The sequence below is a fragment of the Balaenoptera acutorostrata genome, chromosome X (assembly GCF_949987535.1).
Source record: "Balaenoptera acutorostrata chromosome X, mBalAcu1.1, whole genome shotgun sequence".
NCBI lineage: Eukaryota > Metazoa > Chordata > Mammalia > Artiodactyla > Balaenopteridae > Balaenoptera > Balaenoptera acutorostrata.
Genome location: NC_080085.1, coordinates 123,716,000 through 123,737,451, shown reverse-complemented (window position 1 = coordinate 123,737,451; position 21,452 = coordinate 123,716,000).

Genomic DNA, 21,452 nt, shown 5'->3' with positions numbered 1-21,452 from the left:
GAAACCTGTTCCTCGTATAGGCTCAACTGTTTCAGTAAAGGGTAGTGTTGTTTTTGCTGTTGTTGAGTTGTTTAAACCGAATGCGTTGGAATCAGCTTTGCCTTTTTTTTTATCCAACACCTGATAACCAATACTCTGGTAAATCCTGCCAGTTTTACCTTCAAAAAATAAACAAAAATCATATCAAAACGATGCAAAAGCAGAACCCAGCCCCTTCTCACCATACCATCTCCATTGCTTTCACTTTGGTGCAAGTGATCATGGTCTCTGGCTTAGATGACTTCAAGAGTCTCCTAACCAGTTGGCTGGCTTCCTCACTCTTGCCTCTCTACAGACTATTCTCTACAGAGGAGAGTGATCCTCTAAAAATGTGTCAGACCACGTCACTGCTCTGCTAAAAGCCATCCAATGAAGCTCATATCACTCAGAGAAAAACCAAAGCCTTACATGAGCTTTTAAAGTTCTTCAAACCCCAGTCCTTATTTTCCCTGACCTCATCTCCTACCCTTTTCCCTTTTGCTCACTCTCCTCAAGTCACATGTGCCTCCTTGCTAGTCTTTGAACATGAACGTGGTAGTCATGGCCACTTGATAGTTAAAGTATCTGGTCACTCTCTAACCCCATTATGCTGATTTATTTTTCTTCAGTGTATTTATCACAAATTGAAGAATTACATACACACACACACACACACACACACACACACACACACACACATATATATATTATTGTCTGCCATGTCTAACTAGAATATAAATTCATGAATACAGGTCCACTACGGTTTTATCCTCAGTACCTAGAATTCTATCTGGCAGATAGTAGGTGCTCAATAGCTATTAGGTCAAGGTGTGAAATGGACTTTCTTTTTATTCCACAGTAGAGTTCACAGATTCAAATACCTTCAGTGGTACTTCGAATACAAGAATTCATTTCACTCATTTATTCATTCCAGTATTTGTTGAGCCAGGCGCTGGGGTTACAATGATGACAAATAAAGTGATTCTTGTTCTCATGGAGTTTGATCAGTTTCCTACTTTCTTTTTCCCATTTTCCCATGCTTGTCACCACTCCCATTGAAATGTGTTCTTTCTGTGTTTTATATCTTAATAAAATGCTATTACTATATGGTTGACCAAGCTAAAACCTGAGGGGTAATTTTGACTCTTCTTTTTTCCTACACCCCCAAACCCAATCACTTACCATTTCCAGTCAATTCTACCTGGTAATATCTCTAAGACCTATCATTACTGTTCCACTTGTACTGTCAAAAAAATTTCACTCTCTCCAGCCTCACTACCACTACCTTCTTAGGCCTCATCATCTTTAACTTAAAAACTAATTCAGTGAATTTCCCTGCCTTTTCTTCTGCTCCTTTCCCCTCCAAGCTGTTTTCTACACTGTAGCCAGAGTGATCTTTCTCAAGTGCAAATATGACCACATCACTCCTCCACTTAAAACCCACGATGCCTTTCCATTGCCCAGAGGACCAAATTCAAATAATTTCACATGGTCTTTAAGACCTTAAATGAGCAAGTCCCTACTGACCCTCCAGCTTTATGTCCTGTTATTTTTTAAGCCTGGCTCACATGTGACCTTCGAGATCTTTCTCAGACCTCCCTGTGCTCCTGTAAATACTCCATTTAGACCACTAGCATAACCTGGTCATACTGCACTAGAGAGAGTAGTATGTCCAGGAGATTGGCTGTCTTTTCATGGAGTGTCAGCTCTAGACACTCACTAGCTGATTTCAAATATCTCCCCTGCTGGAATTGCTCTCTTCCGTCCCTGAACTCCCACTGTGTTTCATCTGTCTCATTCCTTAGACACCTTGTATTACAGTTAGTTTGCACTGCTGTTGCCACTACTAGGCTGAGAGCCCCTGGAGGGCAGGACTGTGCACCTCTTGCTTTAGTCAGCTCTCCACCCTACGCACCACTGGGCCTACTGGCTTGCAACCAATTTCAAGGCACTCAGTCAATGCTTGTTGAATGAATGAATGAATGAATTTTACTTATGGACATTTTTTCTTATACTGCATTTGTATCACACCTTTTTGATGATATAGTTGCATCATATAAAGGATGCTATTATAGCAACATGGATGCAACTAGAGATTATCATACTAAGTGAAGTAAGTCAGAAAGAGAAAGACAAATACCATATGATATCACTTATATGTAGAATCTAAAATATGGCACAAATGAACCTATCTATGAAACAGAAACAGACTCATAGACATAGAGAACAGACTTGTGGTTGCCAAGGGGGAGGGGGAGGGAGAGATGGACTGGGAGTTTGGGGTTGGTAGATGCAAACTATTACATTTAGAATGGATAAACAACAAGGTCCTACTGTACAGCACAGGGAAACTATATTCAATATCCTGTGATAAACCATAATAGAAAAGAATATAAAAAAGAATGTCTATATATGTATAACTGAGTCACTTGGCTGTACAGCAGAGATTGGCACAGCATTGTAAATCAACTATACATCAATAAAAAAAGAAAGAAAAAAGATGCTATTATAATATTTAAGACTATTAGCTTTTCTGCTAAAGAACTGTGTGGTACTCCTTGCTTTCCAAAATTTGGTAACAAAATCATCAAAAAAGCATTTGGTAAATATCTCACAGAAAGTCAGATTCTTTTATTATGTGAGGGACTTGATTTGTTGTGTTTAAATCAACTCAATATATGTTTGATCCCTAATTTGTTGTTTTTTTTCTGTTTCTCTTCATCAAAACTTATCTTTTGTGACTGATTTCACTATAGGTTGAACTAGCTCAGCAGTTGACCTTAGGCCATTAAGGGAGACAAAAACGGTACTATTATCAAGCATTTAGGTCAAAAGTAAAGGAAAAATAAACTAATATTTTGAATTGGCTTTTTGAGATTTGAAGATATTTATTTATTTGCTTTTCAACGGAACTGTTTGGTAAAATCAGTACCAAAATAATTTGATTGTTTTAATTGCCTAATTTGAAGAGCTGTGTTGGAGTCATATAGAAACCACCAAATGCAGCTTCTTCTGGTGATACTCCTAGTCCAACGATGTGCATCAGCTCTGAGTACCTGTCCAACAATTCCTGGACACAGGTTACAATTCTATTTTGCTCCTCATATTTAGCTCTGTTTGTAACTCAACAAGTGTCTTGGGTAAGTCCCATGAGTCATAGAAGCTGAGAGTGAGCTGGATTAGAAATACTGGCTATGGATGGATGATCATTATAAAATGCATACTTTGACCCCTTAAATTATGCCAAGTTACAAGGCTCTTTTTGACACATTGAAATGATCTGGTCTCTTCAATATTTAATTTGTTACTAATGAGGGACTGCAATTGCTGTGAATTAAGTAGACTACATTTATCATAAGATCTGGCACCTTTCTACTTCCATTTTAGAAAGAATATCTGAAAGGAAAAAAATGCAGAAAATTAGATGCATGAACATGCATTGTCTAATCAAGAACCATGATCACTACCACCTGTCAAAGAATATCTTAAAATATTTAATGAGCTAAATTAAGCTGTAATGACATGTCATACTTTTTTATAGAAATTTACCTGGATTTGACCCTTTGATCTCACTCCAGTGCAGCATGAACCAAGGAAACAAGGGAGGAACAGAGCAGAATGGAAGAAAGAGGAGGCAAGACATTCAGCTCAATCACTCATTTGCTGCACGATTTTGGGCAAGTCACTCTCCTACTCTAAATTTCCATTTTCCTACCTGTAAAATGTTTTGATTGGACTAGATCGGTGTTTCTGATTGCCTCATAGTCCATGCCTTGTCCTTGTCCATAAAATTCAATTCAGCTCAAGTCAGTTCAATCCAACAATCTTGAGGGACAGCTAACGCAGTGTATTATAATATGATGTTATAAAGTATGATATAATATCAACACAGTACATGGCTTTAGAATCGGATAGATAAGAATTTAACTCTGGGCTCTCAACTAACTATCTATTGGGTTGGCCAAAAAGTTCATTTGGGTTTGTCCATAACATTTTATGGAAAAACTGAAACGAACTTTTTGGCCAACCCAATATATGACCTTAAAGAAACCAACTTATCTTTCTGAGCTTTAGTTTTCTATCTGTAAAATGGGGATGATGATACTACATATCTTTCGTAACTGTTGTCAAAATAAAATTAGCTAATGGGTATCTTGCATTATGCTCTTTGTTGCCTTAGACAATGTTTGAGAATACAAAGCTTACTCTGCTTACCCATAAAGTGATTATAGGCTGGGTAAAACCCCAAGTAAACAACGAACATCGATGCACTGCAGTTGGTGACAAATGCCTCAAGGGAATGACAAACCAAGTGATTTGGGAATCATAAAGACCAAGAGGGCAATTTCAACTTGGAGAATCAGAGGAGGACACGTGTATCCCTTCAGTGATCTTTTACTGAGCACCTACTTTGTGCTGAGTGAGTATGAGGGTAAGGAGGGATAAGAATAATGCCTGTATTTTAGGTATTCACAAAACCAGTGAAGTGGTTCTTAAATATTTTTGCCCCATAGACTCCCTTTAAGAGGCTGATCAAAGTAAGGACTCCATCCCCAGCATCCAAGTTCAGAGGGTTCAAGAACACTGTGGAAGTTCATTCTTAAACCCCTTGGGTAAATGGACTCCAGATTAAAAACTTCTGATTTAGTTGGAGTCTTTGGCATTTGAGGTGAGTTCTGAAGAATGGCTAGAATTTCAAATGGTGAGGAAGAACAGTCTTCTTGGTCTTCGAACGTGTCTTCTCCGATCCCACAGCTCATACTGACCACTTGCTTCTGCATGTTTGTTGGCTCAGAACAAAGTGCCCAGTTTTTGCTTTGCTGCCTTTCTCGACACTCATTGCCAATGCGCTCCCCGCCTCCTGGTTGCTTGGTTTCTGAATCCAAGGTGCTCTGCAAGACTTCAGGCTTCTGTGCTAACCCTCCATCTAGGCACCCATGGCCTAGACCTGGTTCCTACTTTTTCATTGCTGCCAATGTCTTTGTTCTCCCATCCTGCAAAAGGCCCAATGGAACCAGTGAACATGTGGTGAAGAGGTATTTGTGAGCGGGAAGATCTCTCTCAGCTCCAACGCCTACTCTAACAAAGGCAGCCTGGCCTGTCAGTTCCGCTTTTTCACTGCCCCAGTTGTTGTCCTTTTATTCAATCTCTTATATCTGTATACAACTTTACATTTCACAGCGCAGACTAACTGAGATAACAAATGACTCCCAAATCGTGGTGGGTTAACCCAATCGGTTTACATTTCTTGTGCACCTTTCAGTCCAATGCAGGTAGACAGAGAGGAAGCTCAGCTCTGAGCGGCCCTTCCAGTCCAAGGTTGACCATGTTCCACATGTGGCTCTCAAGATTGCTCTGAGAATTGGCATCTAGATGGTGAAAAGGAAAGACAGTCAGTGGGCGGAGGGGTGGAGGCTGGAGGGAAGTAATACACATCCCCTTCCAATGGCCAGAACACAGCCACGTGGCCTTGCTCACTGCAGCCGGGAGGCTAGGACAAGCAGTCTAGCTTTGTGCTCACAGGGAAAGTGGAAAGAGTTTAGTGAACACGTAATAGCATCTCTGCCATGCGTGGCTGTTATCTCGTTTGATCTTCCTACGAACTCCGGGAGGTACATGACAAGGATTAATATCCTCTGTTTACAGATGAGGGAACAGGATTCGAGAGATGAAGTGATTTGCCCAAAGCCACTGAGCTGGAAAATGGCAGAATCTGCCATCAAACCCAGGCCATCTGCTCCGGTACTCAAACTCCTTCTTTGATACAATCTGACCTGTAGGTTTTGCTAAATATGATCTCTGAGTGTCAGGGGAAGAATCCTTATGGCAAATTATATCAAAGTGAAATCTGGGGGCAACTTACATAAGATATATTTGAAGGAACTCATTAAAATGCAGATTCCTTGGCCCCAGTCTACACCTACTCACTGACTCAGTCTGTAGAGGGTGAGTTGAAGAATTAGCCGACGATTCTTCTATGCAATATATAGTATGAGAACTCTCTGCCTTAGGACTTGACTTGATTTTCGCCTCTATGCTTAAAAGAAAACAAAATAAGGATCCTTATAGGAAGCTTCCTTTTTACTAGTTTATAATCTGCTCTCCGCTGGAAGACCTCCAAACCTGACATTGGTGATAAAAGATTCAGTTGTATTTTAATGTTTAAAGACAAATGGATTTCTTTCTAAAAATAGGCAAGTGGGCATATGCGTGGGCAAGGGTCTATCGCAAAATTATCTTTCTGGTGGAGAAGTGCTTAATAAAATTCTGGCTATCTTTACTGTCAAAGGGACTAAAGACCCAAAGCAAATTCTATGGTAATTCAAGTAAAAATAATCTTCCTTTCTCTTGAAGTTAGAGCTTCATGTGCAATTCTGAGATAATGCTTTAAACTGAAGATAATTTTAGCATCAATTTAGGGGATAGGATCTTTCCCCTGTTATGTTGCCCAAATATTGAATATAGATTTCACTGCACATCTGGCATAAATACTGCATGGTCTATGACATCGGGCGTATAAATATTTCACAATTAAAAAAACAGATATAGCAATCACTCATCCAGTTTCATAAGCTTCTGAACTCATAGCTTTGCATTCCACCCCCCAAATGTGAGGATGCTGATAAACCTCTTAATTATATTTTATCATATTTCATTCTAATGTAAAAATTATACATAATATTTCACTTTCATGTAGAAATCACTATTAACTTAAAGAATGTGAAATAAGCTACCTAAAAGCCTTATAAAGTGTTATTTAGATAGTCAAAATGTTTGCTTTTCTCCCTTCAAGATGGTTTTAGACACTAATTGTATTAATTCCAACTTTAAGCTTAAAACATCCTTCTAGTAACTATAATTTAGTGTGAATTATTTATACTCTTTAGAAGAATTATGCATAGAGAAATCCTGAATCCATAAAATGGTGGCTATTACTTATGGCAGCGGCAATCACGGCCAAGTTCCCTTGAATGGTCCTATCTGCTGCCTAAGTAGATAGAGGTGGGTTGTTGGTACCATTATGGCCACCCAGGGGGTGCCGAGGGCTCACTCTCCACTTGTTCTGAAGGAGTAGATGATATTGTGCATGTTGATTTTCAGAGTACTGAGGCCAGAGTTTATTTTATTGGCAGCTTGAAAGCTAAAACCGCAGTCTTCTGCCGACCTCTACCTCTCACAAATGAAGCCGTAGTGTTTCCACCTGGGCTCTAACGGGCCGATGGTTCTGAAGGATGCCTGGGGATGGCCTTCATTATTTCCGAACCAGCATCTGAGGCTAGTGGCTCTGAACATCCAGCTCTACTCCTACAAGTTATACCTGAATACAATCATTGATATTTCAGTAAACTTTAAATCTGAGTTCCAATCAGGTCTAGTTTATTTTAATCTCACAGGAAGTTGGATGGGCACTGTTTGGGAATGGTGCTGTAGTGTAATGTAAAGGTCAAGAACGATTGTTTTAGAATTAGATAGGTTTGGGTTCACATCATGACTCTGTCACTTACTAGCAGGAGAACCTTAAGCAATTAATGTAACCTTTCTGAGCCTTAGTTTCTCCATGTCAAAGTAGATAATGATAGAATCATAATATCCATCTCATAAGGCTATTGCTGAGATTAAAGGAATCTGTCTAGCCATCCATCCATCCATCCATCCATCCATCCACCCATAACATACATATAGGCTTCACGTAGTACTCGGAACACCATAAACACTCAAAAGTGGCCTTTGAAGTCAGGGAAATTGATAAGATTACACAAGCCAAATGTATAGAGTGAGATAAGAAGAGGGTCTAGGACAGCAACCTGAAGAACAGCAAGCCTTAGTCCGAATCTCAGCTCCACCACTCATTAGCTCTCTGACTCCTGGCAAGAGGCCCTGTTGGACATGAACTGCCAAGTATTTATTAGCTTTAGCATCAGGGATGATATTGATGACTTTGGTGAGAACTTTTTCAGTGCAGGGGAAGGTATCGGAGGGAGAATGAGTGAATGGGCAGTGAGGAAGTACAAACAATAAATATAACAACCACGACTACTAATATTACTCCTCCCCCCCCCCCGCCCCCACTGCCATGAATGAGGTCCTACTGTGAGCCAGGCTCTGTGAAGCATTCCTCAAGAATGATCCCAGTCACACGATTACTAACTCCATTTTACGGATGAGAAAATGGAGGCTCAGGGGGCTTAAGTAAGGTGGGCAAGGTTACAGTTAGTAGGTGGCAGGACTGGGACACAACTACAAATACAATTTCTTCTCACACGTGACATATTAGAAAGCTCTAGGCATTTATTTCACAGTTGCTGCAGATGAGGAATTCCTGTGTGCTTAGTTTTCTTAGCACGAGGACTCTGAAGCGAAAACACATCATAAAGCAACTTTCTAACTCAAATAACTGTATTGCAAGGCTGGGGCTTTGAACCCAGGGCACTACACATTTGTTGGGGTGACTAAGACTTTTCAGATTTCCACTAATGATGTGACTACAAGGCAGGGATGCTTCAGCGGTGGTGCCCCAAACTGACATTGCTGGGGCAATGCCAAACATTTAGCTGGAATCACAGAGAACTCCCAGCAAAGGAACAGTCACAGTGACAATTTTGAAAAATGTGGCCTGGGTTGGAAAAGAGCTAGGTTTTGTCCATGTATTTTGGGATGCTCTCTTGTCTCCTGAGAATGTGGATGGATCTTTTGATCTGAACTTCCTTATGCAGCTCCTCTTGGGTTGGTTTCACAGTTATCTTCTCTACTGGGTACCCAGTCAAAGCCTAGCTGGTGACAGTGGCCCCATGAGGTTGCAGTGACAAAGACCAGCAGAAGGTCCTTGGGATGCTGCAGTCCTGTTCGCAGAGCAAAAGGAGAGGGCCGAAGAGCTGTAGTGGACTAGGTACAGCACCTGTCCCGCTTCATCAACACATTGCTACGCTCCGCCCTAGACCACATCCTCACCTAGACCCTGGACCTCGTCATCTCCCACACTGCCAACCCGAAATAACAAACTCAAACTCTCCTCTCTGGCCTGGTCAAAGCAGAGAGAAACAGAGACTAAAACCAGACTTACCAAAGCTGTACCACTTCTTAGTTGTGTGACCTTACACACATGATTTAACCACTTAGTGCCTCAGTTTCCTCTGATACAAAATGTGGAAAATAATAGCCTATGTCTCTTCAGGTTATTTCGACTTGACGGCTTAGAACAATGGCTGGCTTTTCGTAAGTGCTTGCTCTTGCTACTCTTCTTCTCTCTCTCTCCTTCAACACCGCCTTTTAAAAACCCATTTGATAGCTCCCAACTTTAAACTTCCATTTTCTCCCAAACCATCCACTTTCTTTGGTTATCGGTCCCTCTTCTGTGTTAACCTAGATGCTAGATCTATCTCCTCAATTAGTCACTGGCTGACCCCTTTACCTGCTTTGAGTCTTCACTGTCCTGTGTATCATCTGGAAAAGCCATAACCCTGGATCAGTCCAACTGTCTTTCCATTTCTGACCTCCTTCTCTAACCTCTCCCTTCTCCAACCACAGTTACCTCATTGTACTTTTTAAAAAAATTTACATAATAAGTGTTTTTTCTATGCTGCTTCATGAAGGCAAGGTTTTTATAAATTTCTTTCTTTTATTTCTTTTTATTTTTGGCTGCGTTGGGTCTTCACTGCTGCGCGTGAGCTTTCTCTAGTTGTGGCGAGCGGGGGCTACTCTTCGTCGCGGTGCACGGGCTTCTCATTGTGGTGGCTTCTCTTGTAGAGAAGGTAGAGCAATAGGTGCACAGGTGGATTCTTAACCACTGCGCCACCAGGGAAGTCCGTCCAACCACAGTTAAAGACATACCCTTCCTTCAGTCTGAAGCAAATCCCATTTCTCACCCATTTTCAGATGCAGGAGCCTATCTCCTCTATCTCCAATCTTGTCTACTGGCTTCCTTGTTCCTTCTCATTAGCACTTAAACATGCCCAGTCTCTCCCACTCTAGAACGAAACACAAAACAAAGAAAAAAAAACACACCCTCCCACTACCCTGTGTCTCCATCTAGCTACCCCCTAGACCAGCAATGCTTCTAGATTCCAGATTTCTAGAATCTAGAAAAAGCACTTTACACAATGTTGTCTTCACATGCTTATTAACCTTAGCTCCTCAGTTAACTGCTCTGCATCTTGCCTCTCTTTTGTCACTGACATCATCCTAGCAAAGTCATATGTGCCTTATGGAGGCAGTAATCATGGGGGGAAAGATAGAGAAAAAAGTTTGTCTTCCTCACAGGGTATAGTATAATACCTGACACAGGATAGGAGCTCAGTAACTGCTTCTGGGAAGAAGGAAAGATGTACAAAGAATCAGGCTCGTTATAACAAAAGAGTGACTTGCAATATTTCTGTCTTGAGCCCAAGCTGATACAAATTCATGGGAATGTAGTCAGTAAAACCTCTCCTTGGAAAGAATGGAGAGACTTGAGCTAACTTTGATTAGGTAGCAACAAGTGGTGTCAGTTGGCTTTTTAATTTTATTTTCATTAAATATTCATGAGTAAATGGCTCATTCATTTCAGAAACAAAAGTATAAAGTGGCATGTTATCAAGTTTAATGCATTAAGAGACCAGCATGGGAAAGTCTGTGAACCACAGTTTGAGAAACACCCCTGGTACGTAGAGGGCATGCCCCTCCCCTTTCCCCAGTTGCTCCTCACTATCTTCTGTATCTTAGGTCCATCCCAGCTTTCTTTGCATCCTTTCCACTCACTGATATTCATGGCAGCTTTCGATTTTTAAGTTGAGAAGGAAGGAGTCATTTTCCTTGGGGGCTGGGATGGAAGGAGGGCAGAAATGTGGAAGATCCATGGCTGGTTTCCCATCAATGGAGTGGACACCTTAGTCCAGATCCCCCATGCTGACACCCTCCTTGGCTCCTGGGAATTTGGCTGCTGAAAGGTCACAGTTGCTTCTTCTCACTGGGCATCACTTTAGGCCTCAGAGAACTGTTTTGCTCCAGGTTACATCTCCTGCCTAGGGCTGGATAACTGACTAGTTCAAGGATAGAAAGGCTGGGGGGGCCTTGCTTGAATTTTGGACAGCTCTGAAGGACCACGTCAGCTCTGGAGCCCCTATGGGATCAGCTGAGGCCCCATTTGCAACTACACTGTACTTTGGCATCTTCTACCGCTCAACCGTGCCTCCCTAACCTCCTCACAACCCTGTCTCCGGTCCAAGACAGAATTAATAGCACAAGGCCCTTAAGGAGATGCAATAGGTAGAATATTCATTAGTAAGGAACTTCTCAAAGAAAAAGAAGGGGGCTAGAATTTTATAAAGGCAGGAGACAAGAGAGTCATTTGCTTCATCCAAGAGTATTACAGAGGCCAAGTGGATGGATAGAGATGGTCTTATCTGGGCTTATGCAAATATGCCAGTGTTGGATGGTCCTTTGTGGTTAGCCATTTCCAGAACAAAACAGAATGGTGGTGGTGGATGAGTTCTTAACTGCTACTGCCTTCTGGGAACCCAGGGCTCAGGTAAAGTTCAACACTGCCACTCTCAAGAGCTTTCCCCAGTTCACCTCTGGTAAGCAACTCTCTGTCTCAGAATCCGTTTCCAGAGAACCACCAGAAAACAATCAGCCATCTGGTCTTTTGGCCTGGGATTGAGCTCCTCCTGGGCCCCAGGAATCTAGAGAATCATATTTTTACAAGATAATTGATGAAATTCTAAGCAAGTAAGGGGTGAGATTCCAGCCCAAAGCTTTCAAAACTCTCCATGTGCAACAACATGGACCGCAAGCTGAGCTGCTTCAGGGCTAAGTTGAGACCCTGAACTGGAGTTCTTGGAGTCTTTTCTCCCAGCAATGCCCTATACCCTGAAGATGGGAAGCTGAGACAGCATCTGGATATAGCACTCTTGGTGTTGACCTTGGGCCTTGCAAGATGGGCAGTGAAAATGGTGAAGCCTCTTCTCACTTACTTGGAAGGCAGCAACCTGGGGGAGAATAAAGCAAAGAACAGAGTGGACCCTGTGTGATGCCTGCAACTGAAAGTACCCCAAGATACACCAAGGGGATATTTTGGAAATAGAAGCCTGATTTCCAGCAATCAGGTTGGTGGAGGCTTGAGTTTCCTGCTTTGGTTATGAAAAATAAATGTGAACTTTCAGGCTGGTGAGGTCTGGGATATCTGGATTACTTGAAGGTATCTTTAAGTTGGTCTCATTAAAATAAGAATGTTGTTTTTGCAAGTTGGGTCACACTTAAATAAAATTAGAGATCAAAAAATTCTTTGAAAACCATACAGTACTTTAGTAATGTGAGATTTAAAAACAGATATTATTGTTCCTGTAAAGGGAGGTCACGTTTGTGGCTAGGCACTTTGGTTTTAGAGTCTGGCCAATCTGTGTGACTCTGGACTAGATTTTAATCAATGGGGGAGCAAGAGAGGAGAGAGGGATTTGTAAGTACTTTAGCCTTCCACATGCGATGGTTCAACAGCCCTATGCTCCACAATCCACCCCAAAGGAACACATACCTAAGCACTGATAAAGACAGATTGCATCAGATACAAATGAAGCTTCAAGACAAGTACCCTAATCTTGAGTAACTTCCACAAACCATGCAAAAAATTTAAAACAAAAACAAACAAAAAACACTAAGTAAAAAAACTGTTTTGTAGGCAAATTTAACTTCAAAACAAGTCAGTCCTTTAGCCAACTCCCACTCCTGGCTGTTCACTTCTGTGTTCTTTCTTTCGTTCTCTCTCTCTCTCTCTCTCTCTCTCTCTCACACACACACACACACACACTCACTCTCTCTCTCTCTCTCTCTCTCTCTCTCTCTCTCTCTCACTCTCACATACTCACGGAGACTGCAGGCCTAAACTCTTCCATACAGAAATTTCATCTCCTCAACTCATGATATATAACTTTTCTGAGCCTCCGTTTCCTCATCTGTAAGATGGAAGAAATAATCAGTATTTAATGAGATCTTGCACATATGGTGCTGAGCAGTGGGTGGCCCATTGCCAACATGCATCTCTGTGGAAAAACAGAATTGGAATGACATTTTTATAGGTGTTATATCTGGTAATTTGTGTCACCTATAATTAAACATTTATTGCATTTTTTCACCCACTTATGGGTAGAGTGAAGAGAGGGCCATGTTTCTCTGTGTCTGTCTCTGCACCACACGGCTCATCGGAATCCAAGATCACTGGACTGCAAGGAACAATAAATAAAAACCTTTCAAAAGAGCTCAAGCGAAAAGGCGGTTTACTAACACGGGGACTCTCTTGGAACCCAATTTCGAATGTACCTACTTTATTTGCATTAAGTAATTTGCAAAACAATTAAAACAATTAAGTAAATATTATTTCCAATTTACAGCTAAGGAAACTCAGACCCAGAGGGGTACCAGGACTTCCCCTTTAAAGAGAATGAGTTCCCTGGCTGGGCGCGCTGGCGCCTCCTCCCCACCACGTGATCGCCGTTCCCGGCAAGTCTCGCGCGGAGCCGCCCCTCCCCCCCACCACACCCTGGCCCGCGGCGGGACATTCCCTCCCTGTCCCGCGGGACTTGGCCGTTGGACCCTCCGTCCGAGGACCTCGGGGTGACCTCGTCGCGTCTGGGACACCAACGTGGATCTCACCCTCAGTCTCTGGCGGAGAAAAGGGGAAAACCACCCAGGACGGTGGAGCGTGCCCTCAGGGGCCTGACTCAGGCTCTCGGTGAGAGGGGCGCGCGGGGGAGCGGGGAAGTGGCCGGAAGTGCGGCGCTGGGCGGGGTTTGCGCCGACCGAGGGTGCGCCTCCGGCCTGGGAAGGGGCCTCGCTGCCTGAGTTGACGTTGGGGAAGTCGCTCAAACCCTCAGGGCCTGTGCCCCGCTCTCTAAAATGGTAGCAGTGAGAGAAGCGACCTCCTAAGGGCTTTTGGTGGTTTGACTGAGAGAATTTATGGAACTTTCTTACTACAGAGCCTGGTCTGTAGCATTTGATGCGTGGTGGGTGTAAACGTAGAAGTCGGGAGAGAAGAGCAGGTCTGATGGTGGAGACCCTACTCCCAAGGGAGGGTCTGTGTGTCGGGAATAGGAAGAAATGAGACTGCAGAGGCCAGATTTTTATGGACGCTGAGGGTTTGGGACAAAATATCATTATAAAGCTGACAGTTCTGAAGGGCCGATTATACACTTCGCAGTTCACCTGAATTATCCTCACAACCCTATGATGTCGAAGTGATCAAATTAAATAAACAGGGAGTGCCTCTGGGGAAAAAAAAAGAATTATTTCCCTATTCTTGGACATTTAAAGTGTTTCCATATGTTTGCTATTATTAAAAAAACAGTAAATATTTTTGTGCATATTGGGTTTTGTTCCTTTGGAAATGATTTTGTGAGGATAAATTTTGAGAATTCATATTATTTAGACAAAAGGTATGAACTCTTCAATGACTCTGTATGAATTGCTCTGGGTTTTATTTCAGGAGGTATTTGCATTACCTAAGAAATATACAGTCATTTTGTAAAGGTAAAGATGCCTTTGGCTGCACTTAGTAATTATTTGACACTGGAAGATGTGTTAGATGATGAACATCAGAATTGAATCAACTGGGGGCACTTCCTCTTGTGTGTTTATTGACGCTTTCTCATAATATTGAGCACCTGCTGAATGTGGGCCTTGTCCTTGAGTGTCCATGGCCATCAGCTCTGTAGTCAGGCAGCTCTGATTTCTAAAGGCAGGGATCTGCACCCTCACTATGATGAATCCTCTTCTGAAGTCATTCCACACATAATCTTAGGAAGGGGAATTGGACTGAAAAAATTGGAATTTTTCACTTGCTTTCCCAGGTGGTTTTGATTAATTATAAGATAGAACTATTGTAAGGGTAATTAGGTGCTTTGTTCTCTTTGGAATAAAGTTTCCATAGGAAGAAGAGTGCAGTAAGAAGAAAGAAATGGTGGTGGTGGTGGTGACAATGATAAAGATGGTGAATGCTGGACTGGAATTGGGGGGCATGACATTTTTTTTCTTTCGCTAGCTTAGCTTCCTCCTGTGATCAGAATGCAAATGTTTAATGGAATGAATCAGCTCAACTAAAAAGCGTTCATTAAGAATATACTAATTTTTCATTAATTCAACAAATAGTTATTGAGTACCTCTATTGTGCCTATGGATGTATAATATATATGCGTGTATTATATGTATATATACACATATATGAGACAGAGAGAGAGCATGCTAGCACACAGACCATGCTGGGAAAGAACAAGGGAGATCATATTTGAGTGCTTATATCATACCAGTAACTTCTGTTATAAGGAAATTTAGGCATAGAGAGGTTACATAACATGCCCAAAGTCAGACTCCTAAAAAGTAGTAGATCCGGGATTTTAAACAAAACTTATTTGACTCCACCTTTTCTCCTAAAGTACACTACCTCCTAGTGTCGTAAGAAAAAAAATAAAATGAAAGACTTACAGAGGTTTGGAGACTTTAATTCTTTCCCAGAGGAAGCGAAGGTCTCTGATGGTTGAGGAGGCTTTGATAGGCAGGGGGTAAGATGTAACTGAGGAGGTGAAAAGGCTTTTAAAGGTTGAAAAAGCAGCGAGAGAAAAAGCAGTGGCCAAGGAGTTTGTCTGAGGTTTCAGAGAAAGGGATGGGGATGGCCCTTGTGGGTGGAGCAGAGTTCGGGTGGGGAGTGGTGAGAAACAGCCTGGAAACAGAGCTTGGCGCCCCGGTGTAGAGCGCCTCTGAATGGCGTGCCGGGGATTTCGGATTTCCTTATATCTGTGGTGCCAAAGGGGGGCGAAGGACGAATGTGAGCCATGAGAGCCTGACACAAGGCTGAGGCAGTGAACAAGAACAGGCTGACAAGACTCCATAGAGAGTTTCAGGGCGAAATTGGCGAAAGTTCATAACCAGTGGACGCGGTGCTGAGAGAGGAAGGAAGGCGGTGAAATGATGTCGCGGTGCCAGTCGGTGAGGAGCTGCCTAACTCAGCTTTGTTCAGCTCCACCAGCATCTCCTGAGAGCGTCTGTGCCACGGCTCCAGAGCACAGCGAGGCTGGTTTGCTTTTGCCGAGACGTTCCTCGTGCTCCAAGTGTTAGGTGGTGTCCTTCCTCCAGGGGCTAAACTTCTGCTTTAATGAAGCAAGCGCCCCAGAGCTCACCTGACCAGACTGTGTTGACCTGAAGAAAAGAGCTTCTTATTGCCTATCCTCAGTGAAATCAAGAACTGTTTCAACACATGATGACAAGCTATGAATGCCACCCACCCTATACACACATTCTCTTACCCTTGGTCTGACATCTGCATTAAACTAAAGGAATGATTGATGTCCATTCAGAACCTTAGGCAGACTGGACTTGCCTTTTAAGTATCTTTTCTGTGGCCCATATTCTAAGGTAGGCTGTTGGATTTTTCAGTGTCTCAAAACCATGAGGCAAAAAAACTCACCTGTGAGAAGAGTGGGATGAGGCAGGGACGTGGCAGAAGTTTACCTGTCACTTTCCTAGGTTCCTTGTTGTCATGGAAACGATTGCCTTGGTCTATACTGCCTGTGTGTGTTTGGGAGAACCCCTCTTGTAGTATGGATCTCAAAGCAAGCCTTCTATGAAACGAGGAATCATCAGAGTGAAGCTGTCTTAACACATTGAACTCCAGCAATGGGAGTGGGCTAGCATTTCGGCCTCCAGAGGATGCTAAGTGACGTAAGAGGCCACCTGGTTATCGCTTCTAAATCCAGTGAACCAGGGAGAATGAGTACTTACCTCACACCTGGCCACACTTAACATCTCTTTAAGCTAACATTTATGGACCACTTACTATCTGTCAGGCACTGTGATGTACATTTTAGCTTCATATCTTACTTAATCTTTAGAATGAGCCAGTGGGCTGCACTATTATTCTCATCTGTACTTTACTGATGAGAAATTGGGGCTGAGAGAGGTGAGGAGACTTTCCCAAGTTCGGCCCGGCTCCTTCTCCTGTTGCTCTACCTGGCCGTGGGCTTCCTGTGACCTGCTGTGTTTGGCAGCGGTGGGCGCCTTGCGTATTTTGAGACCCCTCTGCCTCACGCTGTTGGTAGGTGAGTAACCCTAAGTCAGCTGAGCAGCTAGGGCAGGGCTGGGTCTGTCCTAGGGGAGCATTTGTAGGTGAGGCTGAAGTTCCAGAACTCCTTTGGTTTTGTGTTTGTGCATGTGTTCAAATGGGTCTATACCAATATTTCTGGTTTTCTTTCACATAAAATGGAAAGGATTTGAGGACTGGACCCTCTACATAGGATATCATCATTCAGTATTTTTCTGTTCTGTTTATGGGTAATAAGGAGAAGACCAGCCCTTAGAAAACGGGTTCAGCTTGGCCATCGTTAAGAGTTGAATGGTATCCTGCAAAATACGCATGTTGAATCCTAATTCCCAGGACCTCAGAATGTGACTGTATTTGGAAACAGGGTCTTTACAGAGGTAACCAAGTAAACACCATGAGATCCCGTATGACTGGTGTCTTATGAAAACGGGAAGTGCGGGCACAGAGGCACGGGTAGAGGGGAGATGATGTGAGAGACGGGGGAGAAGACGGCCATCCACAAGCCAAGGAGAGAGGCCTGGAGCAGATCCTTCCCTCACAGACAACTGATACTCGTGTGGTGTGCGCGCCTGTAAAAACACATGCACAGGAAAGGAATGGGGTGGGGTGGGTTGTGTGTGTGTGTGTGTGTGTGTGTGTGTGTGTTTGAGGGGGCAGAAGGGAGGAGGGTCAGGGAAGGTCCTCTGGAGATGGTGACACGTGAGGTGCAGTTTTAAGGGGGAAGAGAAGTTTCCCTGGTGATGGGCTGGGGTGTGGGGGAAGGGCATCCCAGGCAGAGGGGACAAGTCGTGAAAGGTCACGAGCGGGTGAGCGAGAGGCTGGTGCGCTCACGGGACTCCTGACGCTGCCTGTTCCTGCTTCTCCCCCGACCTTCCTGAGCATCCTTTTCCTCTCACTACCAACAGCACTGAGCACTCGAGGTCCAGTCCTTAGCCCAGGGCCTTCCTCTTCCTACCACTTTCTGAGAATGGTTATTTTCATACCATTACAGGAAACATCAGCCATGCGGGGGCTCCCACGTGTGAATCTGCAGGTGGGACGGTCCTCTTCTCTGGAGTGTCACCTCGTCTGCAGTGTTTACATGTGCACAGCCCAGCATCAGCTCGGGCCCAAGAGAGCCAAGTTACATTCTCTTTCCTGCAAAAGTGTGGCCCAGGCTTCTGTGTTATTTTTTGATGTCCCCACCATCAATCAGTGACCTGGTCCTAAGCCCTGGAGTCACCTCTGACCCCTCCTGCTTCCAAACACCTTGTTAGGATGCAGGGCCAGACTGACGGTGTTATTCTCTAAGTCCCCATTTGTTTCCCTTGTCTTGAAATTCTCAGCAACCTTTGCCCATCCCCAATCTCCTGGCATCTGTCTCCTGTTCTACAGGTGATGACAAAATTTACTGACAGTGACTGAGATGATACCTGTGTGGTTCTTCAGCAGCAGGAACATCCGTCGTTAGGGTGACCGGAGGGCCTGTGTGTGTTGTAAATGGTTAAATTATCTCCTGCCGTCTCCCGATGAACCTGTGGCTGCAATTCCCTCCTTGAACTGTCTGCTCTGTCATTTCGAATCAGAAGAACATTATCTTCCCTGGATAAAATGGGTGCACAATAGAAAATTAGTGGTCTGGACTTTTTCAAATAACCCATGAACAAGATACTTTCTTTTTCCCCATTTTTTCTTCCTATAGGAATGTTTGCAGTCGTTGGCACTGTGACCACCCTCTTCTTGATATGCTTTCTTCATGTGAAACCATTCTCTCCTGATTTTCTCTCTGAGCGCAATCCTTCTTCAGACTCTGCCGGATAATCCTCTTTCCCTACTCACACTTTAAAAGTTTATGTTTCCTGAACCTCTGCCCTGAGTGCACTGGGCATTCCTGCTCTTCAGACTTGGTCAGGGGCCCTCATTCATCCTCACGACCTCACTGCCGACACGCTCACACCCGGATCTGCCGTGCACACCTATCTTCTAGAGACGCAGCTTCCTCCTTGGCGCCTCCACTTGGATTTCCCCGTAGATCCCGGAACCTCATCCTGTCAAACACTGACCGAGTCACCTCTTCCTTCTTCCGCGAGGCACTCACATTGCTGCTAGGGGTCCTCGTGAGTTCGAGCTGCTGTAACAAAGATGCCGCAGACTGGGTGCCTCAGAAACAGCAGACATTTATTTATTTCTTACAGTTCTGGAGGTGGGAAGTCCAAGATGCAGGTGCCAGCAGGTGTAGTGTCTGGTGAGAGCCCTCCTCCTGGTTTTCAGAAGGCCATCTTCCCATCTTGGGAGAGAGAGGGACCCATGTCCCTCTTGCTTCTCTTCTTATAAGGACACTAATCCCATCCTGAGGGCTCCACCCTCATGAGCTAATTGCCTCCCAAAGGCCTCACCTCCTAATACCATCACATTGGGATTAGGGTTTCAACATATGAATTTTGGGAGGACAAAAACATTCAGTCCATAGCACTAGGGTTGGGGAATTTACATCAAATTTTGCTGTCTGAGACGTTAAAGCGATTCATATCTGCTTTAATGTGGTTTCTGGCCTCCATATTTGAGGTAGGTTTAGCAATAATACTAAAGGTCTCATAATAGGGTTGGGGAATTTACATCAAATTTTGCTGTCTGAGACGTTAAAGCTATTCATATCTGCTTTAATGTGGTTTCTGGCCTCCATATTTGAGGTAGGTTTAGCAGTAATACCAAACGTCTCATAATAGGCAGAGAAGGAATAAAAGCATCCATAGTAGACTTGGATCTCAAGTAGAGTTGAGACTGCCAACTTTAGGGCTGGAATTTACACCATTGGCTCTCCTAGTTCTCAGGCTTTTGGACTCACACTGGAACTCCACATCAGAGCTCCTGGGTCTCCAGCTTGCTGACTGCTGGTCTTGGGACTTCTCGTCCTCCATAACCACATGAGCCAATTCTTTATAATAAATGTATCTATGTGTGTATCTATATATCTATGTATCTATCTATCTCTCTACCTCTCCATCCATCCGTCCATCCATCCTTCCATTCTATTGGTTTCTTTCTCTGGAGAATCCTGACTAATACCACTATTTTTTTTCCACATACTTAACTCTCCCCAACTCCAGTCTTTGTGATTGTTTTTAATTAACATACTATAAAATTAACTTTTTTTGGTGTGGACAGTTCTATGAATTTTAACACATGCATAAATTCACATAACTACCAACACAGTCAGGATGCAAAACAGTTATATCACCCCCTAAAATTTTCTCATGTCACCCCTTTATTGTCAAACTCTCCCGCAGCCAGAAAATCTGACAGTCATGGATCTGTACTTCTTTCTATAGTTTTGCCTTTTTAAGAATGTCATCCTGGAGTGTATAATCTTTTGAGATTATCTTTTTTTTTTTCTCTCAGCATAATTCTCTGGAAGATCATCCAGGTTGCTTATATTAGTAGTTTGTTTCTTTTTATCACTGAGTAGTATTCCATTATATAGAACAGAGTGGACCCTGTGTAATGCCTGCAACTGAAAGTACCCCAAGATACACCAAGGGGATATTTTGGAAATAGAAGCCTGATTTCCAGCAATCAGGTTGGTGGAGGCTTGAGTTTCCTGCTTTGGTTATGAAAAATAAATGTGAACTTTCAGGCTGGTGAGGTCTGGGTTATCTGGATTACTTGAAGGTATCTTTAAGTTGGTCTCATTAAAATAAGAATGTTGTTTTTGCAAGTTGGGTCACACTTAAATAAAATTAGAGATCAAAAAATTCTTTGAAAACCATACAGTACTTTAGTAATGTGAGATTTAAAAACAGATATTATTGTTCCTGTAAAGGGAGGTCACGTTTGTGGCTAGGCACTTTGGTTTTAGAGTCTGGCCAATCTGTGTGACTCTGGACTAGATTTTAATCAATGGGGGAGCAAGAGAGGAGAGAGGGATTTGTAAGTACTTTAGCCTTCCACATGCGATGGTTCAACAGCCCTATGCTCCACAATCCACCCCAAAGGAACACATACCTAAGCACTGATAAAGACAGATTGCATCAGATACAAATGAAGCTTCAAGACAAGTACCCTAATCTTGAGTAACTTCCACAAACCATGCAAAAAATTTAAAACAAAAACAAACAAAAAACACTAAGTAAAAAAACTGTTTTGTAGGCAAATTTAACTTCAAAACAAGTCAGTCCTTTAGCCAACTCCCACTCCTGGCTGTTCACTTCTGTGTTCTTTCTTTCGTTCTCTCTCTCTCTCTCTCTCTCTCTCTCTCACACACACACACACACATACACACACACACACACACTCTCTCTCTCTCTCTCTCTCTCTCTCTCTCTCACATACTCACGGAGACTGCAGGCCTAAACTCTTCCATACAGAAATTTCATCTCCTCAACTCATGATATATAACTTT